General features: G+C 36.1%; 1 non-coding gene across 1 annotated transcript; it reads right to left on the bottom strand.

Annotated features, from left to right (window-relative positions):
• Positions 1-1,668: 1,668 nt before the first annotated feature.
• Positions 1,669-5,469, bottom strand: LOC101298873. Its single transcript, XR_184260.1, has 5 exons — positions 4,986-5,469; positions 4,619-4,773; positions 2,888-3,118; positions 2,176-2,231; positions 1,669-2,088 (listed from the first exon to the last, which is right to left on the bottom strand). It is a non-coding gene; the product is annotated as an uncharacterized LOC101298873 (transcript).
• Positions 5,470-11,153: the final 5,684 nt, after the last annotated feature.

The following is an 11,153-nucleotide window of genomic DNA, read 5'->3' as shown; positions in this document are numbered from 1 at the left end:
CCCTTATATCCATATCCATGCTATTTTTGTAGAGGAGAAGAAAGCAATGGGATATCAAAGTAAGCATCCCTTATATCCATATCCATGCATTTGTTTTCTTTCAGTGTTTATGTTGCAATGGTATGCTTTGCATTTGTTTTGTTTTATCTTTTAACAGCTTTGTATCCATTGCCTGAATTTAAATATTCATATACCAGAGCTCAAGGAAGTGAATGTAAGGTCAAATCAAAGCAGGAGTAAGAAATATGTGTTTTTGTTATATGCTATCCTTTTGATGCTAACAAGTTGGACATAGTTGGTTCTAACTACAGATACAATCCAGTGTTGCCTGGCAGTGGGAAGCATTTTGCTATCCAAAGAGACAATAGACTATTTTTTGTGCCCAGTTATTTTGGTGTCTATAACACAATACTATGTGCTATTGTTTTATATGTTATGTATATCGATAGCATCACCATGTGTATTTCTATTTTGTCATACATTTCCATTTTGTTTACCATCATGAATTGCATGTCAAAAAATGTCATCCATTTCCTTTTTGTGACCAATGTCATTGTGCAATATCCATGTTATATTATTGTGTTTATAATTTTGTCAAACAACAACAACATTGATTCAAACAAAAACAATTGCGGTAGTTAATATCTGTCATTGCAAACCGCAGCAGCGCACGGGCATCATCTAGTACATTCTGAAAATAGAAAGAAAGGAGACACCAGTGATGCAGGAATACAAATTGCGATAAATTTTCATAGTATTCCATTTTGTTAACATGCTCTTATACAATACGTTCAATTTCTTCATATAAGGACCTATGATTGCTATTATCTTCATCAGTTGATCCTACTGTCAAAGCTCATTTACACCGAATCGAAATACTACCCAAATCTATAAGATACCACATGCCCATTAACAGAAGAAGAAATAAGAATCTCCAAAAACAACAGAAGAAGGATTACCAGAAACTTTGCGCGAACCAGATGATCTCTTTGGTTTAGATGACGCCGGAAAACGATACCATCGTTTTCAGATTTGGATCTCTCCTCCATCTTCTTGTAATTTTGGGCGACTGGTATTTTGAACCTACAACTAAGGTTTAGCTAATAGCTCTTATTAGTTTGGTTCTGGGTAAGATTAGATTTCAGCTTCATAGGCCTTGAAAACCGTCCATGTTTGAGTTTTGAAAGGAGAGGTTGTGAGGAAGTAGGAGACAAGTCCTATTATTTGTTGATCATGTTTATTTATTTATTTATTTACATGTGGCTATGACCAAACTTATTTTTAAAAAAAACAGTAATATTAGTTTCAAACGTGATCATAAATCTATTAGTACTAGCAAGATTGCCCGCGTGATGCTGCGGGTACATCACCATTGTTACGAAATATATTAGGTACTGATTTCAAATCTCAAACATGTTAAAGCAAAATAGTTCATATTACATGAGTTTTGAAACTTTGCAGACTTGCAGTTCAGACTCTGCATCTTTAGCTGATTCATTGTTCACGGCACTTGTTGGTTTCGACTCCACATCATCAAAACCTACAACTGCTCTCTATCAAAACCCTACACTAAAGGTTAATCGTTAGAAGAAGACTCAATGCCCAGAGCTGCAATTGAACTTATATATTCAAGTGTCCAGCAAGTATCAAACAACAGTAGACATCGTCTCTTCCAAAGAATATAAGGAACCAATAGTGCAAGGTAGTATTAGCAGGAAACGAAAATTGTTGATGAAATGTTCAAACAAAGGCAGTATTTAAACTTAAAATGCGTAAAACAGAAGTAACTGATTTTCAGAAGCTAGAAAATAGCCATACATCTAATGCTCTTGTTTTCTGTTGGTGTATGTACCCTAATGCATGCTGCTTTACCTTATTGAGGAAAATAGCTAAAAATAGCTGCAAGCCTGCAAGGAAAATTTTAGTGGAGGATTTTGTTTTACTTACATTGGCACCCTAACTTGTTCACCATCTTTACAGACTGTGTGACCTTGTTTGCTTTTGGATCTTGCAAAGTGAGTTCATCGAAAGTCATTATGTCTTGCTGGATTTGTCACTAACTTCACAGAATGAAATGGCTTGGAGAAGCTGAAATCATAATAAAATGTATTACAAAGCAAATTACTAAATGGCAACATAAGAATTACTAAATGATTTTGATTCCCATTTATGTACCTTGTCTTGTATTCATCTTCCTCAGGCCCCAAGAGTGAATTCGCACCTCTTGTTTCCTAGAAAGAGCGATAGATTATTTTACATCTGAAGCTATTGTAAATTAACCACTGTGGTTACTACAATGTATACGATAAACATAGTGATATGCATTGACAGACGAAACTAAGACACAACTAATACATACATAACAGTTACCATGAGATTTCCTGTGCTCAAACAGTAAGGAAAGAATGGAGCATAAAGAACCCGATTCGAGTATGGAGTAAAGACCAAATGGAATCCTGTACTCGAACTCTTTGTCTTCATACAGTGGATGTGAATGCAATTGCAATCTCTTGCTGGCAATTACTAACTACGCAACTAAATTGAAAAAAAAAAGTGCCCTGTATATAGGATGCTTTTTATTATGTCATAACAACATAATAAAAGAGGGTCCATCAGTTTGAATGTGTCATAATCCTGTAGACATCTACAAATCTACTCTCTCCTAAATTTCTTTCTACAACACCTAGCAGATAAAACTTTCATTACTTTTTGGTACAAACTATAAAACTTTCCTACAAATTTATTACACTTAATAAACGTAAAGATTTATACTAAATGTCTAATTCAAACATTCAACGGATAGTATTTAGCATATGTATCAATCACAAATACCAGTAAACCCACAATAGTAAATTTAGCTTCACTAAAACAAAGAAATGTAGCAAACCTTGGCTCTGGGGATGATCTGACAGCAGCATGGTGGCCCTTAAGCTCTCCCTTCTTAAAAGTAGCTATGCAAGTTAAGGAAAAACTTCCTCTCCCAACCTCCTCTCAAAGCTCATACATTTCACTTAAATTGTTTAAGAACCAAAACTCTTATCTATCCCCATCCCGCCCTCAACCTGATCTCCAAGCTCCTTAACCCGTTCTCTAGGCTTTAGATGACCAAAGGAAAAACCTGTACATAATAGACACCAAAAAAAGACCTTAGGGCATGAGGAAGGGCCTCAGAACTTTCATATATGCATCTTATCATTTCAATAATCTGATTACCAAAACAAAAGAATGCAGGTATTGTATGGATACACCAGTATATTTCTAACCAACATGATTCTAGTAGTAGTACTTCTCCACAGAAATGGAAGTTCTATTGCTATTCGAGAGTGCCATGATTACATAAGCTGAAGATATATGTTATATTGGTCTTGGTCCTTCCTATATTGCTTGCGTCTTCTTGGGCAAAGCTGCTCTATTTTGTTGACACGTTTTGATTTTTTGTGCAGTGGAAAAATCAGGGAGCTACAGTTATAATTTTCTGATAGCCGTTGCTATTTGTTGTTCTGCTAATTGAGTGTAAAGGAATGTTATTCATAAGAATAGACAACATGTGCATAATAGGGTAACAAATTCAATGGTTATATTTCTCTGAAAATGACCAAGATCATATTTAGAAGCAACTTCACAAAACATATGTTTCAGGCAACTCAAAAAAGGTATAATGCAGATATAAACAAAGGCTTGGTTTCCACTTTTCTTACACTTTGCTTTCCTAATCAAGTATCCCTTTCCAGCAGAATTTCAATTTAGATCTGTTGCCAAAATCATAAATGGCATCATCTTACTGCTAATTCTTCTCAAACGAATTGATCAAACCTAGCAACTTTAGTATCTTATCACTAATTATAACAATTTCACCATGAGCTTAATTACCTACCATGTTTTTTCGTTGCAAATTTTTTAGACACAAAGATCCCTGGCTTAGCTTTCTCTGCAAAATCATTGCAATCCCAAACGCAAAAAGACATGACCTTCATTTGAGGAGAGAAAATACTACTTGTGAAGAGATGATAACGATTTTTCTTCCAGCAATTTAAAATTGTTCTCTCTATCTCATACTAACTTCACATCAATCTTAGATAGATAACTTCATATGACAGTAATTTAAAATTGCTCTCTCTTTTACATACTAACCACAGCAACAATACACATAAGCAACCAACAAATAGCAATTGAAATCAAGATTCTGCTATCATTAAAGACAACAACTCAGCACGTTTGGAACCAAAAACAAACCACCAAACTATACTTACATGTTGCTCAAAACTGGAAACATACACAATACTCCTAATCATCTCCTCTTGTTGTGCAAGCTTAATTTGTATTACTTCCTTCTTGTGGGTTAATTACAGTTGCCATTCTTCTTTAGCTGAACTTAGAACGAAACCCAATTAGCTATCTACTTTCTAATGGAAATGTATACAAAGAAAAGCCAAAATTTTCATATGCATTTTCATTATACGTTAATCAAATCAACTAAATATCAGCTAAAATGTCTCGTAGAAGTTTTCAATTCTGCACTCTCCCTAAAGTTCACAAACCCAGGAGAATGTTTTTTAATTTCAGGCAAACAAATCAAAAAAGAAAAGAACATATAAATAACAGAAATAATCAAACTTACATGTCACCAAGTGAAAATCAAATTTCACCCATTCCCGCAATTGAAAACTGAGGAAGACAAATGATCATAAATTGTGAATCAGTATCTCAATTCAAACTTAAACAACTCCAAAGAGCTTAAACACATAAATAGACTTTTGCATCCTTAACCCAAACCTGCAAATTAGAAAAAGGAAAAAGAATCATAAGATTGAATTAAAAATCCAACTAACCAACAATGTTGAGGTCATTGTTATCTTATCAGACTGATAATAATAAACTAAAGACTCAAAAGTTAGCAACCTGAAGATCATCGATCTGAGAAGAAAACGGACACAATTCAGATGTTTGTGCAGATTGGGACATTGATCTGTACTGTGGAAACTTACCAGGTTTTTACGACAATGACAGCGACCCTTCTGGAATGAAAGGAATGAGAAACTTGGTTCATAAACGACTCAAAGTGAAGGGGTTGGACCTGATTAGGTCCTTCAAGTCTTCTTTTGATCCTTCTTTGCCTCGAATGAAACCAAACATTGGAGATTATTGGCCTGTTGAATATTTGGCCGTGTAGAAGACAATTCGGCCTTGAGAGGTTTGGGGTTTGACGGAGATTGAGACGGTGGTACCAAAGAGTTATTGATGAGTGGTGATAAGAGAGAATTGCGGTTTGGGTCAGATCTAATTTGGGTGGTTCAATTCTCTTCTCTCTCCCTCACACTCTTCTGGGTTATGCGCTTTCAACCGTTCGCGAGTTCGATGGAGTTCGACAGAGCAGAGATGGATAGAGATAAAGAGCAAGAATAGTCTAGAGAGGGCGAGAGAGACAGCCCAGCACCGAGGCCAACACTGCTCACGGGAACACTGCTTCGTGAACAGTGCTGACGTCATCTCAAAGAATAGATATAGGTTAAATGGTTGGATTACGATGGTGGTACAAAGTAAATATTATTTGGTTATTATCTATAATATATGAGTTATTTTCGAAGTTAACTTATTTGGTTATAAAATACATGTTTATTTACAAGAAAAAACTTATGATCGGATTACTAAGCGATCTTAATTTTTGGTTTAAGTGTGTCGCAATGGAAGGGCAACAGGACCTAAATGGCAACGGGGGTGTGATAACTGTTATTCAAGATATGGCAAACGCCATTAGAGGAAATAATAACCATCAAGAAGATGTTGGAAGCCGAGTTAAGAGAATTCAAAAGGAATTCCGGAAATCTCGACCACCAGTATTTAAGGGTATAATGGATCCAATGAAGGCTGAGGAGTGGCTACGTTAAATTACAAGGAGCATGAATAATCAAAGTATTTCAGAAGATTTGAAAGTAACCATTGCTTCTACTTACCTAGAAGGACAAGCATATCATTGGTGGGAATCAATTCTGAGTATGCCAAACACTGAGATCACCACATGGAGGGCATTCGAAGCAATTTTTTTGGAAAAATATTTTCCTAACATGGTGAATGGAACGAAAGTACAGGAGTTTATAAATCTTCTTCAGCGTGATTTAACTGTAGCTGAATATCACGCTAAGTTTGAAGAACTCATGCAGTTCGCACCTAACATGATCCCAACTGAGCTTGCCAAAGCAAAACGATTTCAAAGTGGTCTTAACCCTACAATTAAGGAGAAGATGTCAATTCTCAAGCTGGAAAGGTATGCAGATGTGGTAGATCGAGCACTAATCGCTAAACATAATCTCAATGAACCTAAGAGAATTTGGGAGAATCGACAACCAGGCGGAGGACAAAGGAATAACAAGCACCAAAATTTTGGTAACTTTCAGTATCGTCAACAAAAGTCATTTCGAGCACAACAAGACATAAGAAATTGTTATCACTATGGACAAAGGGGACATGTTTAGAAACATTGTCCACGAAATCAGGCATATCAAGCACCAACAGTACCACAACCGCAATTTCGACCTATGCAATATCGTGCTCCTTATCAACCTCCACAGAACTGGCAGAGACCATTGAGCAACAACGACAAGGTGGACCTCTTGCATCGAATAGACCTAAGGCACCTGTTGGATGGACGAGGTTAGGACAACTCAATCAGGGTCGAGTTTATGTTGTGGGCCAAGTGGTGGATGAGACTAATAATGCGGTGGTTGAAGGTACATTACTGGTATTTAACTCTTGTGCTTGGATATTGTTTGATCTTGGTGCAACACACTCTTTTATATCTACGTCGTTTGCATCTCTCCTTGAACTGGAGACTGAGTTTATGGATTCATCATTTTTAATCTGATCTCCCTGGGGTGGTAGCATAAGAGTCGATAAGATGTGTCAATCTTGTGAATTAGGGATCTCTGATCATAGAATTACATGTGATTTGATGATGATGGAAATGGTAGAGTATGATGTTATTTTAGGGATGGATTGGCTCGCAAAATATCAAGCTATCATCGATTGTGGGAGAAAAAGGGTGACATTAACTACTTATGAAGGTGAGACTTTTACTTTTCAGGGAGAACATGACATAATCAGACCTCGATCACTCTTTAACACTAGGAACTATATATAGTTATTCAAAGATGATTGCACACTTGATAAGTGAGGAGAAGACTATCACCAGAATAGATCCGATCCTAATAGTGAAAGAATTTGTTAACGTGTTTCCTGAAGATCTGTCAAATTTACCACCAGAGCAGGAAGTGGAATTTTCTATCGAAGTCTATCTAGGAACAACACCTATTTCAATACCTCTATACCGCATGGCACCAAAAGAATTGAGGGAATTGAAATCACAAATTGAGGAGCTACTGCGCAAGGGATTCATTCATCCAAGTGTATCACCTTGGGGAGCACCCACTTTGTTTCTAAAGAAGGATGAAACTCTTAGAATGTACATTGACTATCAATAGCTAAACCGGGTTACTGTGAAAAATAAGTATCCACTCCCAAGGATTGACGATCTCTTTGATCAGCTCAAGGGATCAAAATTATTCTCAAAGATTAATCTTCATTCTGGGTATCATCAACTCCGAATTAAAGCAGAAGACTATGAGTATTTGGTCACGCCTTTCGGTTTGACAAATGCTCCAACAGCATTCATGGATTTGATGAACCGAATATTTCGACCTTACTTAGACCAATTTATGATTGTATTCATTGACGATATCCTCATCTATTCAAAATCACAAGAAGAGCATGAAGAACACTTACGTATCATTCTCCAGACTTTGAGAGAGCATCAGTTATTTGCTAAATTCAGCAAATGTGAATTCTGGTTAACTGAAGTGAAGTGCTTAGGGCATGTAATTTCTAATGAAGGCATTGCAATTGATCCTTCAAAAGTGGAGGCTATACAAAACTGGAGTCAACCAAAGAATATTTCCGAGATACGAAGTTTGCTGGGTTTGGCAGGATACTACAGAAGATTTATAATGAATTTTTCTCGATTGGCTACACCAATGACCAGGTTAACACAAAAAGGAGTCCCCTTTATTTGGACGAATGCATGTGAAAGATCATTTCAAGAGTTAAAGACTCGATTGTCTACTGCACCAATTCTAATTTTTCTTGAGCCCGGTGTAGGATATTTGGTGTATACTGATGCATCATTATGCGGATTAGGATGTGTTCTGATGCAATCTAATAGAGTGGTGGCTTATGCTTCTCGTCAATTGAAAACACATGAGAGGAACTATCTAACGCATGATTTGGAATTGGCAGCTATTGTTCATGCTTTAAAGACTTGGCGACATTATCTTTACGGTGAACATTTTGAGCTTTATTCTGATCATAAAATTTTGAAGTATCTTTTCACTCATAAAGAATTTAACTTGAGACAATGACGTTGGATGGAGTATTTGGAGGATTACGACTTTAGGTTAAATTATCATCCTGGAATAGCTAATGTAGTAGTAGATGCTCTTAGTAGAAAAAGACTTGTTGATGGACTACAAATTCAAAGATGGAGAATGATTGAACCAATTTGTGAGTATGATTTGTTTGTACATGGACAAAAAGGTATTGCTACCATCTATAATTTAGCCACAAGACCGATTTTGATGACAACAATCATTGAAGGACAACAAGGTGAGGCCACATGCAAATCCATGAGGCAACAGATTATCAATGGGAATGGACCTGAAGGATGGACTCTTAATGAAGACAAAGGTTTGAGATACTGGGGAAGATTATTTGTACCAAAAGATGGGGAATACAGGAATCAAGTACTTCGTGAAGCTCATCATGCAACATATTCTATTCATCCAGGAGACACAAAGATGTATCATGACTTACGTCGTCAATTTTGGTGGATTAGTATGAAGAGAGACATTGCCATTTTTGTGGAAAAGTGTCTTATATGTCAACAAGTTAAAGTCGAACATCAAAGGCTAGCTGGGAAACTTCAACCATTGCCAGTAGCAGAATGGAAATGGGTTCACATTACCATGGATTTTGTTACAGGAATACCATGTTCTCCAAAAGGTCGAGATGCCATATGGGTGATAATGGATCGACTAACCAAGTCGGCACACTTTTTACCAGTCAAGGTAACCGATTTTACAGAGACCCTTGGTAAATTGTATGCAAAGGAGATTGTGAGACTACATGGAAATCCTGTTTCAATCATATCTGACAGAGATTCTAAGTTCACCTCTTAATTTTGGGGAAGTTTGCAAGGAGCATCGGGCACTCAATTACATTTCAGCACTGCATTTCATCCTCAAACTAACGGCCAATCAAAAAGTACCATTCAAATTTTGGAAGACATGCTACGGACATGTGTACTGGACTTCTATGGGAGTTGAGAAGATCATCTGTCATTAGTGGAATTCGCCTACAACAACAGTTTCCAATCAAGTATAGGAATGACACCTTATAAAGCATTATATGGGAGACCTTGCAGATCACCTTTATGCTGGACTGAAGTGGGTGAGTCGATTTTACTAGGACCTGACTTGATATAAGAGACCACCGAGAAGATAAAATTAATCAAGCAACGTTTACTAACTTCTCAGAGCAGACAAAAGAGTTATGCAGATCAGAGAAGGAGGCCGCTGTAATTTAATATTAGTGATCATGTATTCCTTAAGGTATCACCTTGCAAGGGAATCCAAAGATTTGGACAATCTGGAAAGCTATCACCAAGGTTTATTGGGCCTTTTGAAATATTAGAAAGAGTCGGAGATGCAGCTTACAAGTTGGCATTACCACCTCAACTTTCAAGCATTCATGATGTGTTTCATGTCTCGATGCTTCGAAAGTACCACCCAAACCCATCCCATATTTTGGATTGGAATGATTTGGAATTGGATGAACAATTGTCATTTGAGAACATACCAATCCGAATATTGGATCACAAAGAGCAAAAGCTACGTACAAAGACTATTCCTTTGGTTAAAGTGTTGTGGCAACATGGAGATGTAGAAGAAGCGACATGGGAATTGGGAAGCGAACTACGCAAGAAACATCCTAAACTTTTCTAAGATGACAATATGACTTAAATTTCGAGGACGAAATTTCTTTTTAGGAGGGTAGATTATGAAACCCTAAACTTTAAAAACAAATAATAATAAATAAATAAAAATAAAAATAAAAATAAAAATTTAAGTTAAATTATTTTTGGATTACTGCTTTGTCTTATTTGAAATGTTGATTCACCTACTTACTAGCTTATGTCTAACACATGACTACATACAACCAATCACAACAGCCAATCACAAGTGAAAGTCTGAAAACCTCAATCAGACTTGTGGGTTGCAAATAGCTACTGAGTGAGCAGCTTCAACTTGGGCATCAAGTTTAAAAACAATTGCTGGCACTTGAAGATAAACTTCAAGTATTTTTACATTAATAGGTGGCAGCAAATTAATAGTTAGATAGATAAGAATCTAACTAACATAGGCTAAAGAAGCTACATGTGGCAAGTATGATTTCTTTCCCTAGTATAAATAGAAGTATTCACCTAAGGAAATAAAGAGTAGGGTTTAGAAACATAGAGAAAAGTTAGAAGAAGAAAGAAACTAATGGAGGTCTGAAGCAAAGTACTAGTGTCTAGTAGTAAAGTTTAAGCTTTGGTAAAATAGATTTGAGGTAGGGGAAGTTATGGGGAATCTCTTTGTTTTATAAACTTGTTATCTTTTTTTGAGTTATATATGTTGTTATTATGTTTGGTTATTATGTTTAGCTTTTCATCATATTATTATCTGATCTTATGTCATCATCATATTATTCTCTGATCTTAATGTAAGGAATGAAGGAAGTTTAGGGTTAAGTCTATCACTTGAAAGGGACCAACTATGTCAGCCTTTTGTATACAAATAGGAAGAGAAGCCCTTTCAATTTCAAATTGATAAAATGATCTCTATTATAGCAAGAAGACACTGGTGACCAAGGATAGTGCAAGAGTACCAATTTGAAAACTTAACATATATGTGCATATACTATTGTTTATTGAAATAACATAAGATTTGCTCTACTGAGTTTATACATTTATGAATTTGTGCAGATGTTACTCTTTGAGGGATAAAAACTTAATACCTAGAAGGATGAAGTCTAGGAGGAGTAAACTATGGCTTGCTGTTTTTTTT

This window comes from Fragaria vesca, linkage group LG3 (assembly GCF_000184155.1).
Source record: "Fragaria vesca subsp. vesca linkage group LG3, FraVesHawaii_1.0, whole genome shotgun sequence".
Classification (NCBI taxonomy): domain Eukaryota; kingdom Viridiplantae; phylum Streptophyta; class Magnoliopsida; order Rosales; family Rosaceae; genus Fragaria; species Fragaria vesca.
This window is presented reverse-complemented; position numbering and strand designations above follow the sequence as displayed.